We start from the raw sequence: 10,970 nt of genomic DNA on the forward strand, positions 1-10,970 counted from the left end.
TGCCTAGCAAGCGCAAGGCCCTGGGTTTGGTCCCCAGCTCCAAAAAAACAAAAACAAAAACATTGCTCTGTTTGTTTGTTTATTTGGGCTTTGTGTGTGTGCAGGGTTTTGCTTTGAGAGGTGTGTGTGTGTGCACGCATGTGTATTTGAAAGAGTCTGGGGGCAAGAGAGATAGCTTATTGGTTAAGAGCACAGGCTGCTCTTCCAGAGGAACTGGGTTCGATTCCTCGACACCCACATGTTAACTCACAACTATCTGTAATGCCATTTCCAGGGCATCCGACATCCTCTTCTGGCCTCCTCAGGCACCAGGTACTCATAGTGGTTCACACACACACACACACACACACACACACACACACACACACACACACACACACACCAAGGAAGTCTCATGTAGGGGTTGGGGATTTAGCTCAGTGGTAGAGCGCTTGCCTAGCGAGCGCAAGGCCCTGGGTTCAGTCCCCAGCTCCGGAAAAAAAAAAAAAGTCTCATGTAGCCCAGGCTGGCCTTAATCTTTCAATCCTCTTGCCTTTGGCTCTCAAGAGCTGTGGTTCTGTGTGTTTACCACCATGCTGGGTTCACTGTGTCTTACTTCTCTCCCAGTTTGGTCCACTGGTCCAGACTCTGCTCAAACAGGAGAAGGCCCAGTTTTCAGGGTGAGGCTAGGGTAGTGGAGCAAAGTCACCTCACCTGGGGCTGTCCACAGGCTACTCCTTTCTCAGGACACTCTGTCTTGTCACCTCTTCCTGCAGGCGACAGACTAGAAGAACATTCTTCAGCAGCCCTCCAACCCCTATGTTCAAGGCTTCTGTGGTAATTAGGCTCACAGACTTGTTCCAGAGCTAACTGCACCACCTCCAGGTGACAAGGTGCTCTAGTAATGGCAGCTCCGCTTTCTGTAGGGTTCACAGCCAAACCCCTAGCACCTGGCTCACAGCTTGGCACATGGCAGGCTCCTGGTTCTCTCCTGTAGGCCATAGCTAGTTGTTACTCATTCTGTGGAAAGCCTTCAGTTCTGCAAGCCTTGGTCTCTCTGAAAGGCCCATCACTAACCACTAGGCCCAAAGGGAAAGCATCATGCCCTGTCTGCTGTTCTGTTTACCCAGGGGACAACAGTCCCCTTGGTAAACACAGAGAACTGAAGACTTGCCTTCTCCAGATTAACCAACCTTTCTCACTTCCCAGGATCCTCTCCCTGCTTATCCTTGGGGAACAGGTTGGGAGAGGGGAGACTAATATTCTCCCCCATCCCACTTTCCAGGCCCTCCACGGCCTCCCCCTCCACATTCTCCCATTGTCCCACAGGTATCAAATGATCCTGCTTAGGAGTCTGTCTGCAGCTTAGAACCTGTCAGCTGAGCATCTCACCCCAGCCTCCCTGTTTTCTCTTCTAGTTCCTAGGGTAGTGGGAGAGAAATTCTCAAACCATACAGACCCGACGTTCTCCCCTTCCCCTAACGAGACCCTAGACACAGTGAGTCAAGGATGCTTCTCCAATCCACATCCTTCTTCCACAGGTATGGAGGGTCCTGAAATCACCCTGCGTACATTTTTCCAAAAGAGCACAGATGAACACAGAAAACACAGATGCTGGGCCTTACTTAGGTCAAAGCCCATGGTCCCCTTTCTTGTTTCCATGCCCATTTGACAGGCGTTCTGCGGGAGAGGGTGACCCCTGGTGGTGACGAAAAGAATGACATCCTGTGGCTCATAGGATGGTGAGGCTGACAAAGGAAGTAGGTCATCTGAACCTACAGGCTTTCATTATCAAGGATGCAAATACAGGAAAGTCCCGAAATCTCACTCCTGTCATGTTCCCAGTAATCACTTAATAACATTGCCCCGTGGTTTTAACTAAACCCGATTTACTGAGAATTCTGGAATTTTGGTTTCTTAAAACACACACACACACCCCACACACATTATAAACATATGTTTTTGTTTTAATCTCAGGTGTGGGCTATGAGACTGCTTCACAGCTGACTATTATTTGACTCCTGCTCTAGCAGAGGCGTGGTTTTGCCAGCTGCAAATAGTTTCTGCAATTGTGTGAGCCTCAGAATTTTTCAGAGGGTATGTAAATGCTAGAACCATACTCGGTGAGGTGGGTGGTTGTTGGTCGTTCAGGGAGGTTGTTTTCGGTTTGCTAATAGTTGTGCTCAAAGAAGAAACAAAAGAAAATAGATTCAAGGATCTCTCTCTATCTCTCTCTATCTCTCTCTCTCTCTCTCTCTCTCTCTCTCTCTCTCTCTCCTATCTAATGATAGGGAGCGAAATGGGGATGGGAGTGGGGAAGGATGGGAAAAAGGATCCATAAAGTAGGTAAAGTCCACTAAACCCTAAAGAAAGCAAACATAGTCATTGTCAAATAGCTTTTAACACCTGGCAAATCACAGAAGTTTTTATGATTCAGGAATCAGGTGCTTAGCCCCATCAAAATGCAGAAGCTTGCATTCCAATAAGACTTCTAAGGGGCTGGGGATTTCGCTCAGTGTTAGAGCGCTTACCTAGGAAGCGCAAGGCCCTGGGTTCGGTCCCCAGCTCCGAAAAAAAGAACCAAAAAAAAAAAAAAAAAGACTTCTAGGGCTGGAGAGATGGCTCAGCGGCTAAGAGCACCCGACTACTCTTCCAGAGGTCCTGAGTTCAATTCCCAGCAACCACATGGTGGCTCACAACCATCTGTAAAGAGATCCGATGCCCTCTTCTGGTGTATCTGAAGACAGCTACAGTGTACTTATATATAATAAATGAATAAATCTTTAAAAAAAAAAAAGACTTCTAAAGGAGGTGGGTGGGCTGGAGAGGTGGAGAGGATGACTCATGGGTTAAGAATAATTGTTGCTCAGGCTGGAGCGCTGGCTCAGTGGTTAACAGCACTGACTACTCTTCCAGAGGTCCTGAGTTCAAATCCCAGCAACCACATGGTGGCTCACAACCATCTGTAATGGGATCCGATGTCGTCCTCTGGTGTGTCTGAAGACAGCTACAGTGTACTTATATATAATAAATAAATCTTAAAAAAAAAAAAAGAAAGAAAAGAATACTTGTTGCTCTTGCAGGGGACCCGAGTTCAATTCTTATATGGTAGTTCACAATTGTCCATAACTTTTGTTTCTAGATCCAACACCCTCTTCTGACTTCCCTGGGCACCAAGTACATATATGGTGTACATAGACATGCAAACAACACACACACACACACACACACACACACACAAATGATCTTAACAAAAGAGCACAGGCATGTACCACCACACCTGGTTGAATTCATAACATAGTAAAATCATAAAATTCCTCATGAAGTTATGGTTTTAAAATGAAGAAAACATATAAAATGGAGGGAAGATAGATTATCCAAGTCAATCGATGAATGTCTGGATTCCTTTTATTTTTAAACAGGGTTTCATGTCAGGTGGGCCTCAAATTCACTACATCATCAAAGGTGAAGCTCCTGACCCTTCTGCCTCTGACTCCCAAGTTCTGGGATTAGAGGCCTGTACCACTGTGCCTGGTTTATGGTTCCTGAGTTTGATTCCCTAATCCATCTGTTTGAAGGAAGATTAATGCTGATAGGTGTCCTCTGACAGAAGTCAGAGGCAGGTGCCACAGTAAGTGTGTATGGACCTGTGCCTATGTACACACACTTACACAAATACATAAATGTGGTACACACACAAATATGCTGGGGAGGCGACTCAGTGGGTAGAGAACCTATGTACAAGTATGAAGACCTGAGTTCAAATCCCCAGAATTCATATAAAGCTGGATGTGGTTACCCATGATGGCACATGCCTTGCATAGGCCTTGGATCCCAACAGAGTCAGAGGCAGGCAGATCTCTGTGAGTTTGAGGCCAGCCTCATCTATATAGTTCCAGGATAGCAGACTTATAAAGAGAAATTGTCTCCAAAAAGAAAAAAAAAAAAAAAAGGCTATGTGTGGTAACAGATTCTTCTGTTTCTGTGAGCAAGATGGGAGGCAGAGAAGGGAGGTCTGGAAGCATGAGCGTACCAACATGACGTAGGCAAGACTGAGGCAAGTAGACTGCTGCAAGGTCAACTTGAATTACATACAGTTCAGGCTAGCCTGGGCTGCAGTGTGGGTCCCTGTCCAAAAAACAAACAAGGAAGTGACCAGCAACCTATATACAAAACATTTCAGCAGCTAAAAACAAAACGAAAAGTTGGGAGTGGTGGCACATGCCTTTAACCCCAGCACTCTGGGGCAGAGGCAGAGAACTCTGTAAGTTCGAGGTCAGCCTGGTCTAGAGTGAGTTCCAGTCCAGCCGGAACTGTTACATAGAGAATCTCTCTGTCTTGAAAAACCAAAAAGGAGGGAGAGTGGGGAAGGAAGGGGGAGGGGGAGGGGAGGGGAGGGGAGGGGAAAAAGAAGAAATATAAAAAACTTAAGGAAATGCTTTTTTTAAAAAGTCTGTTTAATTCTTATGTATATGTAGTCTGTGAGTGCACACAGAGGCCGGGAGAAGATGTGCAATCACCCAGGAGCTGGGCTTACCAGCTACCGTGAGCAGGCCAACGTGGATGCTCGCTCAGAAACAAACTCTGGTCCTCTAGAGAGCAGCAAGTGCTCCTAACAGGTGAGCCATCTCCAGCCCACTAAAGAAATTCTTTCTGGCAAGAGCATTTTATTTTGATAATGCTCTTGATTTGGGGACACTTTTAGAAAGCTACTTCATTTGTGCTTCTTCATAATCTTTCAAGGACTTAGAACTACCATATCTGCTTGATTCATCCTTTTGCCCTACTCCACCCCCAGGTGGGATTGGGGTTTGACCTAGGACTTCCTTCACTCGGGCCAGGTGAGAACTCTGCCAACTGAGCTTAATCTGTCTCTCGTCTCAAATCCAGGAGGAAAAGCGCTTGAGGTGCCTGTTTAACATAGCAAGGCAGACTGGCCTCTGGGTTCTCCCAGCACCCCTCAGTCCCTACCTGTTACTGTCCCCTGACCCGCTTACCCCACTCCTTACCCTAAACTTCTCCAGCCGCTCTTCCCTATATAATCCGGCTGTTTTGGCTACACCGGTTCTTTCCCACCTTTTCGGCATCTTGGTCTCCTGGCTTTCCCCTCCCCACTCTTCTCTCCTTGCCTGGCTCACGGTTAGGTTCACTCTGGAGTTGTTTCTAATTGTCTCAAGACTCATGTTCCAGGAAGTAGCTGATCTCAACCAAGCGGCAGAAGAGTAAAATCTTTCTTAACAGGGTCCTGGCTGTACCTTCAGAGCCCGTGTTCTCCCGGACGACATTGATCATCAGGCATGTGGTAGCACGGAAAGTGTAAAAACTAAAAATGGGGTCGGAGACAGAAAGTCCATGTATTCCTGGCTACTGCGGTGTCACTGCTCCCAATACAGGTGTAACCTGAGTCCCCACTTGGGAGCCAGAAATCAGCTGAGAAGAGACTTCTGGAGAGAGCTGCCCCAGGCGGAGGTGGAGGAAGTGGGGGCCTCAGCACAGCTCATCCCATCTAGCTCGGTTTGCACTGAAGGGTTTGGGTAAGTCCCTTCTTCAGCACCTCAGAGGCTCTTTGGTCAACCTGGGAAGTTAGGACAAGAGTTGTGACACTTGTGTTGTGGGCAGAGGCCTTTGAAAGAGTGAATGCTTAGCTCACAGTACCTTGATTATTGCCCCCCTAGTAGCCTCTCATCCTGATGCCTAGGGTCAGGACCTCAAATCTCTGGGACCTACAGTCAGGGGACAAAGAGGACCCAAACCTTTCCTGGGCTTCTCCAGAAACTTGCAAGCCATACAGAGGCCCTAAACGGGCTCAGCCCCACTTCAGGGTCTGGGCTGCTCCTCTCCCCTATACAAGGAGTTAGGCCAGGTAATGGAGTCACAATCAAGGAGGAGCAATGTGTGTTTACTGTATGCCTACTGTGGGCCCTCGTCAGCACCCACCGCTTTTGCACTAGCAGCCTTTACTCGGCTGCCAGGAGCCCCTCCCTAAAAGGAACGCACCACACCTGCCTGACTCCACTTCCGGAGGAAAACAGGACTCTAGGCCCCACCTAGCGTCCTACTGCCTGCTGGGATTTGTAGTTTCTGGGAACGGGGCTGGCTGGCGCATGTGATGCGTGGGTGTGTACGTACATTAGCGTGTCCGACTTTGCCCTGGAGGGCCCTCTGAACCTCTGGGCTTCGACTATGACAGTATAGGTCATGTCCTTCAGCCCACTGCCTACTGGGACTTGTAGTTCGCAGGCGTTCTCCCTGGGCGCCCGTGAGGTCCAGTCCTGGCCTTCCCAGGGACCACTGGGTAAACTGAGGACCAGTCTCTGGGTGGAAGAAGCTCTAGGAGAGCCTTATGCTGAAGTCCCTTCCTGGCAAAAATAAATTATTAGGTCAAGGCTCTGGGGTCTTTTCTGTGATTAATGGTATCCTGAAATAATGAACAGTCTTGCCCAGGATGGGTTGTACACATGAGTCCATTTTCTTATAGGATTGATTGATAAATACTAATTTCAAGAATTTGTTAACTACTTCTCCAAGGAAGGTTTTAATCACCAAGAAATCGGCGAGACATACCTTGCTCTAGAAGAACCAGCCTGCCTCCATTTTAGACTTGAAAGCCGTCTTATAGTAAACACAAACTAGTTTCACTCCTGTTCATAATTAACCCTCTGTTTCTCAAGGATTGGACTATGCCCACCTATAACCTTCACTACAAATGCCTGCTCCAGGAATAACAATCATGTCTTTGTTACCTTTGTTTCAAAATGATTGTTATGGCTATCTGTTGTTACCAACTTGTAATCATTTTTTTTTTTCAGGAGGCCCTTATAACTAATGTTCTATTCCTGTAACTTTGTCTATTTTGCCAAATCCCTCATTTGGAAACACCCTACTCTGAACTATGAAAACTTGTCTTCCTCACATCCAGTGCTAACCCCTCGAACCCAACCTTAGGGGGAGGCAACCTGTGTACACAAATAAAAAAGCTTGCTTTAATTAATTTAGCCATGATGATTTGGGTTGGTGGTTGAATCTTTGGTATAACACTCTGTCCCTCTGTGTTTGTGTGTATTTGCATGTTCGTGAGTTTGTGTGTGTAGTGTAGGCATTTGAAGGCCAGAGGTCTGTGTTAATGTCTTTCTCTTTGGCTTTCGACCTTTTCCGGTTGGATTTCTTATTAAAATGAGCTCATTACTTCAGTTAGACTACTGTCTCCTCCCCAGGGCTAGTCGGATGCAGGCACCAGCTTTTTTTTTTTTTTTTTTAAAGATTTATTTAGGGGCTGGAGAGATGGCTCAGTGGTTAAGAGCACCAACTGTTCTTCCCGAGGTCCTGAGTTCAAATCCCAGCAACCACATGGTGGCTCACAACCATCTGTAATGAGATCTGATGCCCTCTTCTGGTGTGTCTGAAGACAACTACGATGAACTCATATATAATAAATAAATGAAATAAAAAAAGATTTATTTACTTATTTTATGTATATACACTGTAGCTGTCTTCATTCCACAGAAGAGGGAATCAGATCCCATTACAGGTGGTTATGAGCCACCATGTGGTTGCTGGGAATTGGAACTCAGGACCTCTGGAAGAGCAGCCAATGCTCTTAACCACTGAGCCATCTCTCCAGGCCGTAGCACCAACTTTTTACATGCATGCTGGGTATTAGACTCAGGGCCTCATGCTTATGCAGTAAGCACTTACTTTATCGAACCAACCTTCTCCCTAGTGCCCACAGTTTGCTTTGAGGACCTTCTTAGACCAGCCAGTGATTAAATAATGATACAGAGGCTTTTTTTCTCGATTCTATTTTTTTTTTCTTTTTTTTTTTTTTTCCGGGGCTGGGGACCGAACCCAGGACCTTGCGCTTCCTAGGTAAGCGCTCTACCACTGAGCCAAATCCCCAACCCCGATACAGAGGCTTTTTAATCTCTGGTCCAGTCATTCACCTCTATGTCTCTGGCGAATCTCCTGCTTTTGATTCTTTTCCCAGCGTCCTCCTCTCTACCCGGGAGATCAGCCCTCCACTTCCTGCCCAGCTATTGGCCATCAGCTCCTTACTATAGCCAATCAAATACAATTCTAGATTACCTTAAGCAAGTGAGAAAGGAGGGATATTTATGAAATCTAAGGTGGGAGAGGGGCCATAGAAATGAAACACCAAGATCCTGCCAGCATTTAGCTCTCTGCTGGCACAGAATTAACAATTTAATATACAAAGACACACCTTCACACAATGTACCCCAACAACCAAATAAATGGGTTTGTGTGGGGCTCAGGATATTTGACAAGCTGTAAACCACAAGGTATGTGAGATGTTTGCATCAAAATTGGAGTGAGGTATGTATATAGCTTGATGCTGGTGGGGGTCCTAGACTGCCTAGAGGTTGCTAGCTAGGTACAGTGTTTGGAAAGAGGTGTACATATTATCTTCAAATAAGGGTCTCAGGTTTCTGAGTACATTGTGAGAGAAGGGTGTGTACATAGCCAACCACAAGGAATCCTAGTTTGCTAAATTATTCCCTACGCTTGGCTACAAGGAGCTTACTTATGCTGCACTGTGCCTCTGATTGGAGTCAGAGGAGCCAGGAGAGTCTCCTAAACTAGGCCTTCATCTCACTGATGGGGATAAAGTTCAGAGAGGGCTACATGTCAGGCTGGGTGAAGTAGCTCATGTTTGTAATCCTAGCACAGCAGAGGCTGAGTCAGGAGGATTACAGTGAGTTCGAAGTCGTCTGGGCTACAGTATGACACCTTGTCTCAAAAGAACAACAAAAGAGGGAGCTGTAGAGATGGCTCAGCAGTTAAGAGCACTCACCTGCAGCTCCTGCAGAGGACCTGAGTTCAAGTCCTAGCACCCCATGGCAGCTCACAACTGTCTGTAACTCCAATCTTTGGGAATCTGATGCCATCTTCTGGCCTCTGCAGGCACCAGGCACACATGTGGTGCACAGATATACGGGCATAAAAAAACACCCATCCATGTAAAATTAAAAAGGACAGCAAGAAAAGAATCTGGAGAGGTGGTCCCTGGCTGCAATCCCAGCTAAAGCAGAAGCACCAAGAGTTCAAGGTCATTCTCCACTACAGAGAGAGTTCAAGGCCAATGTGGGTTACATGACACTCTGCCTCAAAAAGGACAGGAAGAGAGGTGTGTGTGGAAATGGCTCAGTGGGTAAAATGCTTGTTGCACAAACCTGAAAGCATGATTTAGATCCCTACCACTCATGTAACAGCTAGGTTTGCAGCCCATATTTGTTTGTTTGTTTTTTTTTTATTATATATAAGTACACTGTAGCTGTCTTCAGATACACCAGAAGAGGGCATCAGATCTCTTTATAGATGGTTGTGAGCCACCATGTGGTTGCTGGGAATTGAACTCATGACCTCTGAAAGAGCAGTCGGGTGCTCTTAACCGCTGAGCCATCTCTCCAGCCCCCTGCAGCCCATATTTGTAATTTCAAAGTTGGGTGAAGAGGTGGAGGCTCATGGTTTCTTGCTGTCCAGCCTGTCTAGCTAAAACAGAGCTCTGGGTTCTATAAGATACCTTGCTCAAAAAGTAAGGGAGAGGCTGGAGATGTGGTTCAGTGGGCAGGAGGATTTGTTACTCTTGCAGAGGACCTGTGTTCAGGTTCTAGCACCCACCTCTGGGCTCGTACCGCCTCTAACTCCAGCACCAGGGGACCTGTTGTCCTCTTCTGACCTCTTTAGGCACTAGATACGTATCTGCTACACAGACATACATACAGGCAAACACTCATACATAAAATGAATAAAGTCTAATTTTGAAAAATAAGGTAGAACCAGGCAGTGATGGGGTGTGCCTTTAATCCTAGCACTTGGGAGGCAGAGGCAGGCAGAGCTCTGTGAGCTGGAGACCAGCCTGGTCTACAGCAGAGTGATTTCCAGGACAGTCAGGGTTACACAGAGAAACACTGGAGAGAGAGAGAGAGAGAGAGAGAGAGAGAGAGAGAGAGAGAGAGAGAGTAGATAATAAAGACATTGAAGACATCTGACATTGACCTTTGGCCTTCATACATGCATGCCCACACATCTGCATGAACATGAACACATCATACACATAAACACATGTATACACTCTAAGTAAAAACTAGAACATATTCTCCCAAAATACCTAGAGAATAGACTGGGCATGATGGTTCCTTCCTGTGATCCCAGCACTCGGGAGGCAGAGGTAAGAGAGTCGCTGCAAGTTCCATAGCAAGACCTAGGATCAAAAGAAGAAGAAATCAAAGGGTCTGGGGAGACGGCTCAGTGGCTCCCATGCCAGCTCAGTCTGGGTCTCTGCATACTCTTCTTGCCTTGTTGAGAGAGAGTGAGAAAGACCCCAAAACAACAGCAAATGAACCCTCAAGACAAATCCTCCCACAGCTCCTCAGGGTCACTGTCTCCCAGCTAGAAGGGATAAGGTCTCCGCCCTTGCCTTACAAGGGAGCAAGCTTCACAGTGATCACTCAGTGGGGTACTTGTGTATTATGTACTTAAGACATTCAGTGAACATTGTTGAGTGTTGGTCCTGCTTAGCATGCATAGATCACAAAGCCAGAGCTATGCACACTGGGCACACACAGGGCATAGTGACGCTTGCCTGCAATCCCAGCGCTCTGCAGGGGAGGGAGGAAGACACAGAAGTGCAAGGTCATCTAAGGCTACCTAGGGAGTTTGGGTCAGCCTGAGTTACATAGGAAGTTGTCTTAAAGATTGGAAATTTTTTTCATTGTTATTACCTTCTAAGTCCTGTGCTGGGTGTTGGAGTTATAAGGAAGACTTGTTATTGTCTCTGATCCACATGTGCAGAGTGTGATTGGTGAGGGAGGGAGACACACAAAAAACCCTGCTCCGGTGACAGAATTTTCTGTGGTGGTGGATGCGTTTGGTAGGGATGTGGTTTACATGGGTGTTACATCTGTCAAAAGTAGAAAACTAAGCTGGGTGTGGTTGTACATGCCTGTAACTTCAGCGCTTAGGGAGCAGAGGCA

This window comes from Rattus norvegicus, chromosome 4 (genome assembly GCF_036323735.1).
Source record: "Rattus norvegicus strain BN/NHsdMcwi chromosome 4, GRCr8, whole genome shotgun sequence".
Classification (NCBI taxonomy): Eukaryota; Metazoa; Chordata; class Mammalia; order Rodentia; family Muridae; genus Rattus; species Rattus norvegicus.